The 19280-nt window shown below is 35.9% G+C and overlaps 1 protein-coding gene across 3 annotated transcripts in view; it reads left to right on the forward strand.

Annotated features, from left to right (window-relative positions):
• SLC16A7 (solute carrier family 16 member 7) overlaps positions 1-19280 on the forward strand; it is an 84158-nt gene that overhangs the window by 15443 nt on the left and 49435 nt on the right. Inside the window, exon 1 of one of the 3 annotated variants that reach the window (XM_068998183.1) lies at positions 6806-6824. The exons of 1 other annotated variant lie outside the window; for it this stretch is intronic. The gene's annotated coding sequence lies outside the window, so the exon portion shown is untranslated. Of the gene's footprint in view, positions 1-6805; positions 6825-17561; positions 17586-19280 lie in introns of those variants that run through there. One more of the 3 variants, XM_068998167.1, reaches the window with a different exon arrangement.

The raw sequence follows: 19280 nt of genomic DNA on the forward strand, positions 1-19280 counted from the left end.
TGAGATGAACACCCCTTGCAAGTACCCTCCTCACAGTTTGGCATCAGCGCCTCACCTATCACTGCCATGCATTATCTCCAGTATATTTCATACTTCCTGAAAGAACTGTTTCAGATTCAAATTAAAGTTTTAGACAATACAGAGATCAATTAAATGATAATACTTTCTCATTATTAGGCTGGTCTTTTTCTTTAAGCACGTCTCCTATTGGGTTAGTTTCCAGTAATTCTAGACCTTGTCTCACTTTTCATGTGAGAATGCCACACATCTTAGAAATGCAGATCATCATTAGCATCAGTATTTTCAGATAAATTAAGAAATTTATTCTGAGATTCGCTTTCTTGCCTATGAACATTCAAAGAGGTGAGAAGTGAAAGTAACAGCAGTTTGCCCATAAAATCTGTCCCAGAGGTGGCCTAAAATTCCCAAACAAAGCATTTCTAAGAGCTTTGAGGCTTTAATATCAGTAGCTTAGTTAATATCTAGGACAAGAGAAGGTTTTAATATTTTTCCAGCCTGAGTCATCACAATGTTTTTCTGTTTCTTTTGGCCAGGCAGTTTCATCCTTTCCAGCAATTTTTGGGTCAGGGCAAGTATGGTGTGTGAGACTGATAAAAAATAACAGTTGTGAGGGCATTCACACCTTGTTGCTTGGTTTTCCAGCAAAATAGTTAAGACCATTTTTGCAATTAAAAAGAAAAGTCTTTTGATGTGAACTTTAAAAAGCATTTTACTCAAAATTTTTGAGTGAAGGTGTGATCTGGTCTTAGGTACAACATACCTTCTAAGTATATGTAGTGGTTTGGTTCTAATATATTTATTCTGTCATCACTTTTTCAGATGATTCATTTTTTTTTTCCTATACAAAATTAGTGAGTTTTTGTAAAATTTAAGAAATAATGGAAAATAATTTTTGGAGCTCTGTAGCAAATTCTGCATTATCTCCAGCAAAACAGAGCTTTTTAGATATTCTCATGGCTAACATTGCTTATTAATAGAAAGTTTCTAATTACTCTATAAAGCCTAATGCAGTATTTTATACTTTGACTGTTAATTGAGCAGTCTAAAAACATCTAAGTTAATTGCACAGTTACTGTTAATTGCTGGACAATTTTGTCCAAATGAGAAAAAAATTGGACTTTTGCAACATGTTAGTTGCATTAAGTGCCTCTAATTTTCCTTTTAAGCTTTTACTGATGATCTTAAGAGCATTTTTATTATACTTTTTATTCACTCAGCGAAATAATATTAATGTTGATCTTAACTTAGTGTATGTTATAAAAGGCAGTTTCCCAACCAGCCTCACCATGTAGGGTGAACTCCTAGAGCATTAGACACAAACTATGTTCAGATGTTCCCAGATATTAGCACTCATTTTAAAGGCTATAGCATCTAAATAAAATTTCAAAAGTGAACAGAGGATGATAAGGAAAAATCCTGCATGCCAGACAAAGAAGCTGTGAAAGAAAGTCTAAAGAGGTGATGTAATGTTCATAAACCAAGAATGTCCTTCTGTGGGATTGTGTTCTGGATATTGAGCTTCACCACAACCTCTTGCACCTCAGTAATTTGAGATGCTTGTTGGTTTGGCAATTGGTCACACAAAATAAACTGTCCAAACATCATGTGTGATAATCAGCCAATCAGGTCTCCAAAGAGTCTTTAAATGTTCTCACTGAACAAAGGCTCTGTATCTCTCAAGTTCCGATTATTGTCTTGGACAGCAGCTCTCTGCCAGGTAATGTGCTGTTTTTCTATTTCCTTTTAGCTTTATTTAGTAGCAATAGGTAGTTTCAGATTACTGTGGTAATCCATGCAAAACTAATTGACTAATTAAATGCAAGACAAGTCAGTGCACCAGCACATGTTGCACAGTATTTGCTGTTGGCTTTTTAATGATTATCTAACATGTATTGCTGAAACAGTGTGAAGTACTTTAAATATTATTATACTCTGTCAAGCCGTAAAAAGTTTTAACAAGGATTAACAACTGAATGGTGACAATTCCCAGTCTAACCAAACTCCATGGATTTGATGGACATATTTTGTTCATATAGGTTGTCAAAATTTCTGAAAAAATAAAGACCTCAAAAATGAGTCTTCTAAAGAGAAACTTTAAAGAAAGGGAAGCATCAGTGTAGCTCAGGTCAGATAGGAAGAATTAATGCCATGTGTTCTGAAGTAACATATAATTTATAAATGCCACATCAATTTTATTTACAAGGGAAGTCTTCTTGATAAACATATTATTTTCATAAGGATTTGGGAGGGAAGCAATAACATAATTCCCCTGCATGAAACCAAGTGTTGGAATGAAGGTTATTCATCCTTGCTGAGCACTTACACAGACAGTTCTTCTGCAACACCAGAGATTTCTATAACAAAGGAGGAGGGGTTGCTTTAAAGCAAGCAACATGGGGGTGTATTTTACTGACACAAGTAACTGTCAGTCTTTTGCAATGTCAGAACTTAGTGTCCTATGCCCCGTTTCAGATATAGGCACTTAAATATTACTAAATTCCTTAGAATCAAGTGCAAAAGTTCCAATTAGTGTTTTTTTCATCAAAACAACCCCTCTAAAATCTCCAGCCAACCTAAACAGTTTTGCAAATAGTTAGTCTACTAGCAGTTTTAAAATGGCTGATGAAACATAATTTTGGAGAAAAGTTTGCCAAGTTTATTTCATGGAGATAACCTGGTGATTTTGTCATCCCTGTCATGAAAGCTTAAAAGTTTAAATCTTTGTTTACTGAGCTCAAAACTGAGTTTAAAGCTGTCTTTGATTTCACCAGAGTAGGCTGGTGGCTTAGAGGCCAGAGTTTTGGCTGTCATCTTCACAATTCTTCTGACGTCAGAAGCACTGTAGGGGCTTATCACACAGTAAGGTTGTAGACTTAAGTGGGTCAAACTCTAAAAAAGAAAAAAAGCTAAAACTCCTCAATGGAGTCTTCAAACATTTCCAATGGATATTTTATACCTTTCTTTATAGTTTTTCATTTGTATTTGCTTATGATATGATTCTCAATAAATCTACATGAAATATTATTCATAAATTGTTTCTAAAAATAAAGTAGTTGGAAGTTCGAAAAGTATGTAATACTTTGTTTTTCACCAGTGATTGAAACTTCAGTGTATATTCTCAAAGTCCCACTCTCATGAAGAACTGATGTATTCTAGCTCTCCAACACTAAAAATATTGCCTTGACTAACAACATAGGACACATAGGAGATAACAGAAAGGTATTTCTACAAGGTAATAGTAGAGAGGTCCCCAAGTCCTTATGTAAAGGAGTTGTGCTTGAACAACTTTTCATGATGCTGCATGCAACTTTAGTGAAATTTCAATATGAGCAAAATTCCTTTAACTTACTTCCTAAAACCCTGGGGGGTTTTTTCAGATTTTCACACAAAATTTATTTATCGGTACACCTCCCTATCCCCTTAAACAGCTACAAGAAGGAAAGGAATGGGGGGGGGGCGGGGGGGAATCTAAATCAGCCTGTCTTTTCTGCCCAAAGTCCCAGAGAAAAGGAAGAACTGTGCCTGACCCACATAACAGAGGAAAGCAGGAGAGTGAAAGATGTGTGTGCAGTGTAGTTACAGACATTATAAAACAATCACTGCATGATGTTTAAACATTGTTTTATGGTGTTTCCACCGAGATATTCCATTAGTATGTGATGATAATGAATCATGGTTGTACTTCACTGAGAACTCTTGCCATGACTACATACTTTTCTGATTTTTTTCTTCTCCTGTGGATTGCACATGGAAACAAGGGAGAGAAATTATTTGAAGAACATTACCAGAACAGAAGCCACAAAATTACAATGCTGCTTAGAAATGGACAAACTTTTCAACAGAGTTTCATTTTGTGTTGTCAATATTATTTTATTCAAGCTAGAAGTGCAGCTTTAAATATAATCTTGTGGAGAATGTGAAAGAATGCTTTTAAAAATCTCCCTGGGCAGTGCATATGTGTTGACAAAAGTGTGTGTGTGGGTTTGATACTTTTTTTTTCCACTTCTGTAGACATAGCTTGTCTACAGCAACTAATTTGAGAAAGGATATTTTCAGTTAAAGAGAGGGATTGGAACAAGACAAGTGCTTCTTTACTGGTAAGGATCTCAACATCTATACAGCATCTCAGTTCAGCTGGAAATGTTTGTCTCAGATCTAACTCCTTCATGCTCAGATGGTAAATCTTCAGAACAGGCAGAAGTGCCATCTGGTGATTCAAAACAATACAAAATTGATGGAATCAACTTCTAGGAGATGACAAATGGAAGTGGTCATCAACCTCAGATAAAATTGCCATATGCGATGTTTGGTCCTGAAGATCCTTAAAACTGACAAAACACTCCACTATCTCTGGATTTCCATTTAAATTTTTATTCTTTCATTATACTGCAGCAAATTAATATTATATATCTAGAAACAGTAAATCATAATTAATGCATTACAGTAACCACAAAAATGTCAGTGTATATGATGTCTGCTGACACAAAAGCAGTATACACTATATGCACCAACTATATGAATGATGGAAATTATGTGTGTTTGTCCTTTTACATGAGATTTTGAACTCTCATACATGATTTGTCATATTTTAGCTCTTGGGTGTAAAACAATACCAATAACATCTGATATGGGAAGAAACTAGAGAAAATAACAGGTTAGAATAATTTTAACTCTTTTAATAAAAATTTTAAAATATTTGACAGTTGATAAGCTGATGGTGCTCCATAGGTCTCAAATTTAAGAGCAGATAGACCATAAAAAGGAAAAGGGTTGGTTCTGAGGTTGCAGAAAATGAGAAAACATTAAACTAGCATTATTTCATTCAGCAAGTTCAACTTCTATTTCTGAGTAGAATCATATCATAATAATGTTCTGGTTTGTGGTGAGGATGAATTAGTGGCTTAGAGAGTGAGGTAAACTCAATTCTAGCTTGCTGCATTTGTTTAAGGTTCATATTTGTAAACATTTAGACTGAATATTAGTTTTATTTGTGTGAGTACTCAGAGTATCCAGTTGCTTTTTTTTTTTTTGTAGGGCGTATTATACAAAGTTATGGGTCTTTTTCATCAAAACCCTCTTTAAAAAGCTCATCAGAGTGAAATATAATGCTGTGGGGTCTAGTAAGAATATGCACAATTACTAAAATGCTGTAAGTATTCACAAGACTTCCTCCTTTAGTTTGAATACTGAAATACTTGTTGATAATGAGGTAGAAGCTGTAAAACATAGGTTCTTGTTCTTAGGCAGATATTCTTTGATGTCAGGAGGCATTTCAGAATGTCAGACTGTATTTCTGTGAAATGATCTCTGAGTTTAAAAGAAGGGAAATACATAATACAAAAATGGTATTTAATGAATATTAGACCATATCAATTTTTCTAATTTGTAATTTGTGTGCTTAAAAAGGATTTATTACTGAGTTGTCTTTATAAATCACTGTTAATATATTACAAATTTTACTTGAAAGCCTTTTGAAAAGAGAAAAAAATGCATGAAGGAAAAAATCGTCCTATTGAACAATTATGTATGTGTATAGAATTGTACAGGCGTTGTTTACATAGAAATTCTAATTATCTGCCAAGTATGAGCTCAAGGTGTCTTCTCGCATCCTGTGAAGTCGTAACACTCTTTGTACACAGTGTTACAGATGATAATGCAAAAAAGCAGTATTTCTCAGCCAAATCCTATTTTGTAATCCCCTTTAACCTGCTTTTCCATTAATTTATATTAGTGTCTTGTAATTTAACCCCTGGTGTGAATCTAGCACTACAAATGAATACTGTCTTTGTATAGATAACCTTATCCACAACAGTATCTCTATTTTTAGGAGATGAGATGATAATTCTTTATATTGACACACAATGACTAGTTGGGTCAGGGTGAGTTTGCATAGTGGAATGAGCTCCCTACAGTTGTGTCCAGACACCTTGATAATGAGAAGTGGCATGAATGTTTCATTTATTCATTTCTTTCCACTCAGGTGAAAATGAACTGTTTTTCTAAGTTTTAATTTCTGTTTCTCTAAGTTTTAATTTCTGTTTCTCTAAGTTTTCAAATGAGTTTTACCTTTTCACTTTTATGTGATATTTAATTTGAAAAATCAAAAGAATAAAATTAAATTCTTGGTGTCTATACAAAGTTAAGAGAATGAATAAAAGATAAATCCATTTCATTGTAAATTGCAAAAACAATAGTCTAATTTTAATGCAGCTTACCTGTTTTAGAAGTCAATTGATAGTCAAAGCTAATGTTACCCTAAAGAAGAATGAGTGAAAGCAATGATCCTTGTGGTGACTGCAACTGATGATGATGTTTTTGCACCTATCATGTTATTAGAAAATTAAATAATTTTTTTCTTCAAGGACAAAACATTTTAAGCTGTCAACAGGTATATCAAGTTCTGCTCATAAAACCTTTCACCTTATCTTAAACAAACAAACAAAAAGAATTAAAAGGACCAACTAATTAATTCTCAACACAAATAACAGATCTGAGCTATAAATGACTGAACTGTTTAAGGAGTTGATAGACAATTTAAGAAGTTCTTTGAATTCTAGGACTTGACTGTGGCTTAAAGCCAGGCCTCCTTTGGAAGATGGGTGCTGCATTAGAATTAGAATTCCTTCTGGACAGTATGTGCTGCAACAGGAAGTCTACCAACCTGTGAGATGGAGCAGCATATTCCCATCTGTTGCTGGCCAGCTGTCCTGTACATCCCCCTCCTTTTCATGAGATCAGCCTGACAGCAGTAGTTATGCTCTTGAGCCATCATGCAGCTGAGCTGCAAACATGAATCACAAGGGGTAGGTGCACTTCACAGTCACTTTCCTGTCTAAAATTTAGTTCTTGGGTGTGTTGGGCTTTCTAGCTTTGACCCAGAAAAATATTTAGCGTGTGTTTGTGTCACTAAATAACTGAGAAGTCTTTTCCTAGACAGAAGGTTAAAGGCCTTGTTAGGACTTGATAATGAGATTTTTATTGAGGTTTGTTATGGGGAATATTGTTGGAAGAAAGTGCTTTCCAGGTAACCACTGGTTTACAATGCTTGGTAACTAACGAACTGTTTTATATTTCATCAAATATACCATTGTCTTGTGTCAAGAGAGCTCTCATCACTCCCACATTCACAAATAATAATTACTCTCCCTTTTTCAAAATTATTAATTTTGCAATGTAATTAGGAAATGCTCTGACAGTAACTGAAAATGTGGCAATTCACAGTGTCTTCTGAAATCTAAACCTGTGGAAGCAGGATAAAATGCCAAGAAAATACCTCTTTAATGTTTGTTTTGAGATAAAGGGATGGTGACATGGCTGTAAGGATTATTTGAAGAATAGGATTTCTAAGGAAAGGATAGTTTTGTGTTTGTTATTTCATCCCGCCTTCCCCCACCTCAGGTTTCAAACAAGGTTCAAAGTCTATTTAGGGAAGTATAATTAAATACAATTCACTCCTTGTAGATTTGCCTAAAAACATGCATCATTAAAGAATATGCTTTATCATTTATTTGAGTAGCTCATCATCCTTGTATTGAGAGAAACAGCACGTAGTTGTCACCTACTATCCTTCTCTACATAATTTTGTTTTTACTGTGTCACAGACATAGAGCAGCAAGAATATGTGATTGATGTCATTACATCATCTTTAGATTGAGTGTGAGGAGCCTTTTCATGTATTTCACTTCATTCTGGGTGTCTATCTGTGGTGGCTGTATCAAGTGTTAATTCATTTTTCCACCCTCCCTCACTGCTGTCAGATTCATTAAAGCTGAAGCGCTTTCCCTGGTTGACAGTAAAAGCCAGGTATGTGTGAAAGAAGAGTATGGCATAAATAGATACTGCAAAAAAAAAGGATACTCATTAGATAACATAGTGGGTTTGTCTTGTGTGTTTGCTTTGGAGCCTACACTTCCTTGGGAATGCAGAGATGGAGACATGCTGGTGTAGCCTGGGTACCAAGGCTTGTGGTGGAAGGGAAGCTCCTGGCAGGCTGTGCACTGCAGCCAGCACTTCTAGAACTTAGGAGGTAACTCACACACGTCTCTGCTGCTGGCTAGCCCTTGCCTGAAGGCATCTGAATTTGGGCACCAGAAAAACTTAATCTAAACTGGAAATGGCAGGTTGATATAACTTCAGCCTGAGGTCATTGTAACTTCAGCTGACAGCCTGATGGTGGTGTGCAACTCAAGCAGTATGTGCTGAGAGTGCATTAGGTCAAGAGAATGAGGTAGAAAAACAAAACTAGAGCAGCTGATCTGGGAAAGAAAGTCTTCCTGAGCCCCTCAGGATTGGCTCTTTTGCATAAAGGGAATGATGGCAGATGCAAAGCCAGGCGGAATCTTGAAACATGCAGTTGAAAGGCAAAAGAACTGGGGAAGTATCTGATATGAACTAAATTATGTGTTATGAAGAAGTCTCCATGAGAAGCAGCCAAAATCCCCTTCCTTTTGGTGTTTTCTGGATTAGGACAAAGGGATGGGACTACAAGATAAAAAATCAGCTGTTTTGGGTCACGGTTAGCTAAGTTTATCTACTTCAATGCAGAAGTCCTTAAGCTGCAAGAGGGAAAGCCATCACCCTTCTCCCCGTTATTAAAATCACTAATTTAAAGACTGAAAACCAACACTTGATAAAATTTATTTGAAGGAGGACAAAATTACACTTTCTGCAAATCAGAAGAATAAGCATAGTATGAGGAGGAAGCAATTTTTTTTTAATGCACCTTCATGCCCACAAAAGAGGCACTTTAAGATATTGAATTGAGAAATAAAGAAAAATGGAAAAGAGAGAAGAAATCCCACCTAATGGAATTGGTAATCTTTAAAAAGTATTTTAACCAAAGATGGCATTGCAGACACTTTAAATCACTAATCACAAGCAGACCATTGCGGTACTAAAATAGGGATATAATAAAACAACCCTTTAGGGCTGTTTGGGATTTTGGGTGTCTACTTCTGTATGTTAAATGGCTTGAATTCATTTTCTTTTTTTTCTTTTCTTTTCTTTTCTTTTCTTTTCTTTTCTTTTCTTTTCTTTTCTTTTCTTTTCTTTTCTTTTCTTTTCTTTTCTTTTCTTTTCTTTTCTTTTCTTTTCTTTTCTTTTCTTTTTTTTCTTTTCTTTTCTTTTCTTTTCTTTTCTTTTCTTTTCTTTTCTTTTCTTTTCTTTTCTTTTCTCTTCTCTTCTCTTTTCTTTCTTTTCTTTTCTTTTTTTTTTTTCTTTTTTATTTATCTTTTCACTTTTCAGAGATTAGTAACTGAATTTTAGTATCACTGCAATATATAAAATTGCTGGTATATCCTCAATTTTAAATTGAGGTAAATTACTCATTTTAAAATGAGTAATTTTTAACATGTAAATAAGAGAAGAGGTGAACAGGGATGTAATTCTGTAGACTAGAAATTTTTGCTTTAGCAAGGTATGCTCTTCACGTATTATTAGGAAACAGTATGAAACACACCATTGGAAAAAACAGTGAAATTTTTTGTTTAATATTTTATCTCTGACTTATGAGGAAGACTTTTTATAATGTATGAAAATATTAAAGTTAATTACAGTCTATAAAAAAAAGCATTGTGGGATGCATTGCATCCTTCACATAGAACACATTGTTTCCTGTCCCTCAGTAAGTATTTTATTTGTTCCAAATGATCCCATGATATTAATTTTTGATTTGGCAAGAATGATATAGATCAACAGTATGTACTAACATCTGGCCACATAGTGCAGCTGAATTAGTTGTGTGATAGCAGTAAGAGAAGAAAATGGCATAGAAATATACATAATTTTAGGCTCAAGGGCCCAGTATTCTTGTGTAATGCTGATTAAACAGACTGACAAAGCAGAAACATTTTAGGTATGGGAAAATACCATTAGTTCCAAAATAAAAGTTACTGTAATTCAAGCAGTTGGTGCAAACAGAGGAAAATAGTGCTGCAAGCCCTGTGTGCAATCAAATCATGCTGTAAAGCTCATGATTTGGGTATTGTAGGATTGAAATAGAAGATTTGAAGAGAAATTACAGAAGCAAGTCCTTCACAAATAGAAGCATTCTACATACCACAGAAAACAGAAATAGAACAATGACAGAAGTGCAGCTTCATCAGTTATTGCATCTATATCAGATGAGTCACCAAATTGATTCTAAAACCAGGGGTAACAGTTGCTATCTATTCTTGGGGAACATTTATTTTCTAGCAGGTTGCTGAAGGGCAATTTATAAGTTCACAGAAAAGTACATATGCATTAATTTCCTTATGATACTAGGGAAATGTATTTTTTAGCTAAATATAAATTCCTCATCCTTCTTTCCCTGCTACCCATAATATTTAAGAAGTTGAAAATGTTTTTCCTTGTAAATAACTCTCCTCATGTCTGTATCATGATGGCTACATGTACGGGCCAGGAAAAACAGATGAAAAAACATTGTTGATGGATCTGAGGGTAATTTTAAACTACGGAGTTAGCTCTTGGCTTCTGAGATACCTTGCTGTGGTATCTCAAAATGGCAGGCGAGCAAGAGGTGTTCTTTTGCATAGAGGCTTACTTCCACTATTTCCTCATTTCTTATGAGGCCAGTGTCAGAACTTGCTTTGAAAGCACTGCTTGTTTATTTTTCATGGTGAGTACTACAATTTCTGAAGCATGTTTGACTCTATAATGAACTGGAAAGAGGATTTTTCTTAACCTGTAGCCTGATTTAGAAGTGCCTAAGTACTGACATTTAGCCACTTGTTAATCTTTTCTTTTGTTGTACAGTATGAACAGTACAAATGTGATTCTGCCTCCTCAGAACTGAAAAGGTATGTCCAACATTAGAAGTGCTAGATTTTCATAGACAGTATTTCTGGGAGGAGATGTCAGGAAGAACTCTTGACAGCATTACAAGTTATAAAAATAATTTGCATTACTTTAATATTGCTGCAAAGCTACCTGTTGTTATAGCAGCACATTTCCTCAAAATTCTTTGTACTTATTTTAATCTTTTTATCTCCTATTCTTTACTGATTTATTTTCACCTTGATTTCTCTTCCATCAAATTTGCACATTTCTATATAAAAATCAGAAATGCCTTACCTGTTTAAACAGGTATTGGGATAAAGTGTTTCATGGAAGTCTCAAAGGCATATACAACTTTTTCAGTTTATGATCATCCTAACATATTTATGAATAGACAACCAACTTTTTTTCTTTCCTATGCCCTGTAAGTGAGGATGAAGTCCATTAAAGATAATGGATTGATGCGATCATGATATAATAATCAAATATCAATACATTTTTCAAGCCTCAAGCTTGCTTTACAAATTCCTCGTTTCAGCATTTAACATGATGTGCATACCTGTATTGCTAATAAAAATAATTTCATTGCTGAATTAGTGTAATCTACAGAATAACAAACAGTGGTGAAAATAATTAAAAGAAAAGCAGTAGGCCCAGCTTCAGGGAAGCAATTATTTACTGTGACTTTCCTTTCAACTTTTGTCATGTGTGGTTTTCACAAGGTTTCTTTTTGTGCAGTTGCCATAATAACAGCATGTATGTTGTTGGAAACCTCAGGCTGTATTTGTCACAGGCATACCATGCAGTAGGAAAATTGTACTTAAGCCATGCTGTAGTACAGCATGCCTTGGTTCATTTATCTGGATTCAGGTAGCTGAGGGTGGTTCAGCACGTTTTCTGTTAGTATAAAATTTACTTCTGTGTCATTTTTGATGGATCATTAATTACTCTTGTCAGGTAGAAGCAAATGGTTTTGTAGTTTTAAGTCCTGCAACAGGTTTTGTAGGATGTAGAGTTATTGCTGAGCTTATGTGGAATAGAACTAAAATAAGTCTGGTTTTGGCTTTCTTTTATACCTTTTAACATAATTTTCAATGTTTCTCACTGTGCTTTATTTGCCTTGTTGCTTGTGTTTCATAAAATACTACATACCATGTGTGACATGCTTAAATTGGTTTTGCTACAAGTAAACCAGTGCCTTGGGTATCAAATACTCTGATCCTATTCTTCATTTGCATTATCAAGGTGAAGTTTCATATATTTACTTGAAAGGAAAATTTCAGTTTTGAAATTGAAAAGTGAAATGAACATAATGGCTACTTAAAAATTTCTGATTTAAGAGATAATTTTTAAATACTTGGTCAGTGTGCCTTGCATACATGGAATCACGTTTCTATTGCCTTACATCCTAACTACACCATGTTACTTTGCAGAATGTGTTTTCTACAGTTTCTGAAAATAAGTCTTTTTTTTGTCATGACATGAGTTGAACACTCGGATATTGAGATTCGTTAAATAACTAGTTAATTTAAAAAATAATTTCTGAGTCCTCATTGAAAGCTAAACAGTTGTAAGCATTTTTTTTTTTTCTAGAGAAACTTCTTTAAACATTTGCATGCACAGATGAGACAGGCATGCTTCAAACAGAGAATGAATCTGGAGAATTAATTCAACAGGTTTTAAAATCATATTGATTTTGTTTGTTTACCTGTTTCAAGCAGTATTTTTTCTTCAACAACTTTGGCATCAACATTAATATTTCATATGACTTTTGTCTCATACAAAAATGTTGGGGAAAAAACAAATCCAATGCCCAAGTCTCATATAGATTTAATTGCTGGAAACTGCTATTAAAAGAATCTGTGAAAAGTTTTGCATAATTTTGTTCCAATTATAAAGACTGGTTGTTTTTTTACCTTCGTCTCCCTCTGCCATGTGTAACACTTCTGAAATTGGGGAAAGACAAAAGGGTTTATGGTAGATATTCCTATGCTCTGACCCTAGTTATTAATTCCTCTGATATTCCTCCCTAATTTGGTTCAGGATCTGATTGTTCAAGGTAAAATCCAACTTTGCTGCTGTGTTTCCTTCATTGTAGCTGATCTGTGGCTGTGCTCATACTAGTCTGTTGCCCATCAGTATTTTGGAGATGCCCATGCATCTGTATTTCTCGCAGGCAATAAGGAATCTGATAATTGCAAAGAAGGAACTGGGTTTATGCTGGATGCCAGGAAACAAACTAAAGAGTAAGAAAACCATTACAGAGAATAAAAATTAGTTTATATTTGCTCCTAAATCTAGTGTTTAATTAGACTGCTTGATGAAGAAAGTATCTGCTATTAAATATCCCTGAAATTCTGTGTTGATAATTTTTTTCAAATAAAACCCACCAGTTTTGCCCAGTTGGCTATATTGTTTCCTAAATCTGTTGAATGATTTCACAGTTGAAAGCTTTTCGGCATGGCAGTTCTTCTCCAGAAATGGCATGTTGTTCTGTGCTGGTCAGCTGAGGTGAGAATGGCTATTGGAAAAAGTGCTTCAGGGTGTCAGCAAGCCACAAATAGTTTTCTAAAATACCTATGACTGTGCCATAGTGTGCAAAAGAAAGATGCCTTTAATTTTGTGTGAAAGCATAGAATTTATACCTGGCTTGACTAGAAAAGCACAGAAAGAAAAAGGCAACTGAACACCACAGAGAGATGCAAACCCTGCTGAGAGGGGAGAGTCGAGTACTCCTTTTCTATGAAGTGTGTGAGGTTATACATGTTACTGAGCCTGCCCACATTTTCTTGCATAATACTTTCCACCTTCTTGCATGACTTAACTCAGAATATAGTACAGGCAGGGTCAATGAGGGTGAACCAAAAGCTCTGGTCATGAGGCTAAAAGGTGACCTTGTTATGCTATGATGTCAAATCTCAGCTGAGGCCTCCTGAGAGATCCTTGAGTTGTGAGCACAAATACTAAAATATTAAGAGAAATAAGGGACTGTTTAAATAAGAAAAATGTGATGATGAAATCAAGCCTTCAAAAATTGTTATGAATGCATTGCTAATACCTCAGAATGCTTTCCTGTTTTGTTCATGGCAGTTTTTTTTCTTTTTTATGAGTAGATTCAACTTTGCGCAGAAAAATGCTAATCTGCTCCTCTTTCTGTATGTGTCTTTTAAACAAGGACTTGCTCATGCTGCAGAATGCAAACAGGCACTAGCTTGACTAGTGCTGAATATGTGGACTTTGCATGTATGGTTTCAGCTAAGTGATGTGTAACACAAAAGCCAGCATTGATTTCAATTTTTCCAGTCATTCAGTACATTTCAGGATGAATGTGAAACTGGACTTTTTTTACAGATTTCTTCTTTCATATGCAATAAATAAAAGGAAAAGGTTCTTGCTACTTTACCATTCCAGATTTTCAAAATCAAGATGTCATATTTTTCTAGTAGAACAACTTGAATATTGGATTTCCACATGACCCACTGAAGATGGAATCTGTTTTGTTCAGAATAATCAAGAATATATATTACTTTGCCTAGGAAAAATAAGATGGGATGAACTGCAGACTGACTGTTGCTAGCATACAATCAAATTAACACCGCTACTAGGCTTCACTCACTTGCAATTAAAAGTGTGATTGGCATTGAAATTGCCAAGTTTTTACTGAAGACAAAGGGGAATATTTTTTCAAAGACTAAAGTACTGGCTTTAATCTGTGATGGTTTCACATATCACTAAAAGTTCTCACCTGAAATGTTGGCTTTAATGCTTCTTGTCTCTTTTTCAGTTAAACCCAGACTTGTTTACCCTGCAAAGTTTATGCATCTATAAATCTTGAATTGAGTGTACTAGTCCAAATAAGAAAGTTGCATTAAAAAATACAGGAGTTTTATGATTTTGGGGCGGCTGGGGGGGAAGTTTGTATGCTTTTTGTAGCTTTTATTTTATTTTGTTTTATTTTATTTTATTTTATCTGATTTCATTTGGAAGAGAGAAAGCAGTTTCTGAAATAACCTTTTCTCCATTGAGGTAAGGTTATTTGTATAAACAAACTATTGATGGCTTTTCATGAATAAGGGAAAATAAATACATTACAAAAATGTGAATTTTGGGATTCCCCACTACCACTCTCATTTTGGAAAGTTTTATGCAGATACTATTTTTTTTATGTTTCCCTTGATTGTTCAAGAGAAACTTCATTGTATTACAGCATTCTGAACACATAGATTCCCCTGCCTACCTGCAGACAGCCTGCCTGTTGTTTTTTAATCTTTGACACCACTCTGGTGGCAGTGCCACAGCAATAAATGCTTTAAAAATGCAGATAAATTAAGTAAGCTTTGACAGTGATATGTGCAAAAGGCAGCTTCAACGGGCAAAAAATAATACAGACCCTGCATTGAGTAGAATACATAGGCTCCCACACCTAAAACTGAATGAGGAAAGAAGAAGCTGATAGACAATACATTCTATAACAGCCCCCCTCATCACTGAATTCCCACAATGGCCAAAACAAAGATAACCACACCAATTTTATATATATATATATATACACACTTAAACTGTGAGGTTTTCACAGTTGGGGAAAATGGTCTTTTTTGTTATTTGCATTGGAGACATGTATTTAACCAGATCTCATAATCTCATGATCCTTTAATTCACTACAATAAAGTTTGATACAGAAAGGAGTATAAGTTTTATATGTAAGCTTGGTATATGTTTCATACATACATACATGGTAATAAAAAAAAAAATACATGTAAACTCTAGTAATCAAAACTTCAAAAAATTGCTGTGAGGGTCCTTACATTTTTTTTCCTAGTTGACTTACAGGGCTAAAGTTCTGCTTCTAGCATGGTCAGAAATGCCCCAGCTTTAATTATACTGGATATCTTGCTCCTGTTGGGTCTGTTACGTAAAGAACGAGGTCATTGTTTAGGTCTGGACTGTTCTGCATTTTAGAGACTACCTGCCTAATAGGGTACCAAGACACTGTTGGACTTTTTAAGTGACACTGGTACTTCTTTTTTAGGCACTTGCACAATAATTAGGACATTTCTTAATGTTTGCTTTCTATGCAAGAAGATTCTAGCCAGTATCTCTTCCCTTTCTGTAGCAGTGGGAGTTGCCCGGTAGCCCGCAGCGTCAGCTTCCTAAGATCTGGATGGTAAAGGTCTCACTGCGCTGGGCAAAGCTCTTGACCCACTAGGTGGTCCGTGCGCAAAGGCAGGGCCAAGAAGGAAGAGGAGGCTCCAGTATAGGATCCAAGGCCGTTCATCAACCCCGGGGGAACCAAGGACTGAAAAGCTCCAAACGGCCAGTTACACAGGATTCTAAAGGGAGGTGGGGCAAGGGGCAGGAACAACTTCAGGGCCAATAGAAGAAGTGAAGGGGAGGGGTCACAGGCGGGGCTGTACACAGCTACCCAATGAGAGTGAGCTTGGGGAGGGGAGAAATTCAAAGGGACCAATGGGACATTGAGGGGTGAAGAGCTTTCTAGAAAAGGGGAGGAGAAAGGGGTGGTATATACGGAGGATTGACAAACTGAGCAGGGCATATACAATGCTAAAAGGGGAGGGGAAACAACAATCTGATTGACAACGTTTTAATTTGGAACAAATCATGTATGGGAAAAAAGGGGACATCGCAACACCTTTCAGGAGAGAATTTTAATTCAGAGACTATTCGGGAGGACATTCTCAGTTGATCTTGATAAAATTGTTCTATTTTGAAGAAAATACTCTCATATTCCTTGGCTGCTGAAAATACAAGTACTAGCAAAATGTACACTGAGCAGGAAAAATTGCCGCTTTGGAGGATATGTAGACTTTAGGTTTTCCTGAAGGGATTGCCTTTCCTCTACAGGTGTTAGACAACTGCAACCAACAAGCTTGCAAAGGTCTTGAGCCTAAATGTTTTGTTTGAAATACAAATGGATGTATACATGTTATTAAGGTCTTTGTTAAATTGATACATGAAAGTCTTGCCTAAATGTACAAGAAAAGTTTGATGCAGAATGAGAGAATGGGTCCACGTCACCAGAAACCTAAGTCATTGCCTTGACTGGAAGACTGTGCTTATATGTTAGGTACAGTTAAAAATAGTCAGGTGTATACTTAATATTATTGGTACACTCACAAGTACAGATGAGGAGAAATTCATTATTAAGATGAAAGAATAAATGAAGTGGAATTTATGAAAAAGCAAGAATTTTCAGAAAAGGAGGAATTAAATGTGTCAGTCAACTTGATACAAATGAATCAACTCATACCAGAGTGTAATTATATTACAAACAGAAAGAAAGAGCTGATGTACACCTTCAAAGACTCAGTACATCTCTCCGCTCCGTGTTTCCTGTGCTGGGTACATCGGCCTATTAATAAAATAAACATTGTTATTCAGAAAGGCTGCATATTTTTCACTTTCAGCTACTCAGCATTGATATCCAGATAAAACAAAAATCTACAACCAATTATTATATTTAAATTTATCTTTCTGTACATTCTTCTGTGAGGTGTAATATCCTGGAATCGAGGTAATAATTCTATTTCGGGTAATGATTTGTTAGTAAAATGCATCTTTCTTTGTCATTGATATGGATAAAGACTCCATCTCAAATTGTATGGGAGCCATTTTATGTCAGTCCCATGATGCAAATATACCCTAGAGCCATCTTTGCTGTGCTTAAATAAGCACTTTATTTCAAGTGCTTTATTGGCAATTACCAATGATTCTGTAGTTACTTGGCAGCAAATGGCAGTGTGACACTGCATTATTTTACATCAGAGCAGGTATGTAGGATATATTATAGTGAATAAACCATCACTTTGCTCTGTTAACAGGCAAAATAATTCTTAGAGTAAGGTGTATGCATAACTTCATCATAAAGACTTGTAGATATATTGAGTATGTGAAATACATAATGATAAGTTTGGGGGTTTTTTCTTATGTGATTGTGAGAGAAGCCTGAGTACAACCTTTTTGTTTAGCTTATGTCAACATCATTACTATGGCTGAGTAATTTTCACAATTTTGAATGATTTTTGACATTTTATAATCATTATTGACAAAGGATATTGTCCTATTTCACTGTCTTAGGTTTTTAGACAAAGATACTGTTTATAAAGATTTTCTTTCAAACTGCGTTAACTTGTAAATATGTTTTTATCATAATCATCAAAAAAACAAGAGACTAAATAATTCCACAGTATTTGCATTAACTTATTTTCCAATGAACCTTGGAGGTATTCCTCATGCAGAAGCCAAAACACAGTGAATTTCAGTGAATGATATAAAAGTGTTGACGAGGGTGACCATGGGGGATTCACGGCTCAGATAATGGACAGAATAGCCTTTTACAACACTTACTTAGAAACAACCCATAGCAATGAGAAATGCAGACAGACGTAGTATTTTCTTCTAGAAGGTGTTTTTTTCTTGATATTTAAGAAATCAGGATATAACGCAGTACTTGTGCTGGAGGCACGAGCTCTGGCGTGCCCCAGGTCAGAGAGGGTCCAGCTGCGTTACTTCTGTGCATCGCTGAAGCGACTTCGGCATCAGGAAAAGAGCTGCTGGCTGAGCCAGCTCGCTGGCTTCTCTGCAGAGGGAACACGGCAGGAGCCGATGGGATCGGCTCACGTTAGCTCAGAGACAAAGGAAGAGAGAGGCTGTTCTGGTCTGCCTCCCAACAGGTTTATTGTTAGAAGTTTCACAACCCGAACGAGCTCGGAAGGGATGGAACGCGATGGGATCCTCTCCCGAGGCTTGTCCTCAGTGTTACAGAGAGTTTTAAAACCCCGGTGAAAGGGGAAAACAACCAATGAGTTACACGCCAGGGGGAGGATACAATTTAACAAGAACCACTGGGGGAAACCGAGAGGCGGGGGTTATAACAGAGAACCAGTGAACAACCGAGTAACCGGGAATTTTCCCGAACCGGGGGAGGCGGCTTGGACCCGGGCACCGCCCAGGGGGTGCGGCTGAGGCTTCTGAGCCGCCCCTCGACCCACCCTCGGAGCCTGCCTCTTCGGGAAACTCGATCCAGGGGGTGGGCTGGGATTGATTGGCATCACACTGCCCCAGCCCCGCAGTCGGATGGCTCACAGCAACAAGGATAAACAAGAGCTTTTTTAAAAAAAACAATTTATATTAGGTGATCCTGCCACTGGTCTGAAACACGTCTGCTTAGCATGAATTAATGAGTAATCACTCAGTCTTAACCTTGAATCTACTGAAGCATTGCTTTAGCTTTACATGTAATTTTATCCTATGTGCCTCAAAGGAGGTGACTGCTTTGTTTTATATATTTTTTTCCTGGATCACAGAAGGCATGCAACTTCATATGACAGGAGTGCTGGTTTGATTGGTTTTGTATTTATGTTTTCTTGCAGTGCTTCTGGTCACAATTTTGGTCAAGTACTCTTCCTAAGAACTATATTGTAGGTCTGTTTTTGGCTTTTCTAATAGTACAAATTCAGTATAAC

Source organism: Aphelocoma coerulescens, chromosome 1A (assembly GCF_041296385.1).
Source record: "Aphelocoma coerulescens isolate FSJ_1873_10779 chromosome 1A, UR_Acoe_1.0, whole genome shotgun sequence".
Classification (NCBI taxonomy): Eukaryota; Metazoa; Chordata; class Aves; order Passeriformes; family Corvidae; genus Aphelocoma; species Aphelocoma coerulescens.